Source organism: Physeter macrocephalus, chromosome 1 (assembly GCF_002837175.3).
Source record: "Physeter macrocephalus isolate SW-GA chromosome 1, ASM283717v5, whole genome shotgun sequence".
Lineage (NCBI taxonomy): Eukaryota > Metazoa > Chordata > Mammalia > Artiodactyla > Physeteridae > Physeter > Physeter macrocephalus.
Window position 1 is genome coordinate 27,202,289 of NC_041214.2, and position 721 is coordinate 27,203,009.

Below are 721 nucleotides of genomic sequence, written 5' to 3' on the forward strand. Positions count from 1 at the left end.
ACACAAAAGACCCCAAGTAGCCAAAGCAGTCTTGAGGGAAAAAAATGGAGCTGGAGGAATCAGACTCCCTGACTTCAGACTATACTACAAAGCTACAGTAATCAAGACAATATGGTACTGGCACAAAAACAGAAACACAGATCAATGGAACAAGATAGAAAGCCCAGAGATAAACCCACGCACCTATGTTCAATTAATCTATGACAAAGGAGGCAAGGATATACAATGGAGAAAAGACAGTCTCTTCAATAAGTGGTGCTTGGAAAACTGGACAGCTACATGTAAAAGAATGAAATTAGAACACTCCCTAACCCCATGCACAAAAATAAACTCAAAATGGATTCAAGACCTAAATTTAAGACTGGATACTATAAAACTCTTAGAGGAAAACATAGGAAGAACACTCTTTGACATAAATCACAGCAAGATCTTTTTTGATCCACTTCCTAGAGTAATGGAAATAAAAACAAAAGTAAACAAATGGGACCTAGTGAAACTTAAAAGCTTTTGCACAGCAAAGGAGACCATAAACAAGACGAAAAGACAACCCTCAGAATGGGAGAAAATATTTGCAAACGAGTCAAAGGACAAAGGATTAAACTCCAAAATATATAAACAGCTCATGCAGCTCAATATTAAAGAAACAAACAACCCAATCCAAAAATGGACAGAAGACCTAAATAGACACTTCTCCAAAGAAGACATACAGATGGCCAAGAAG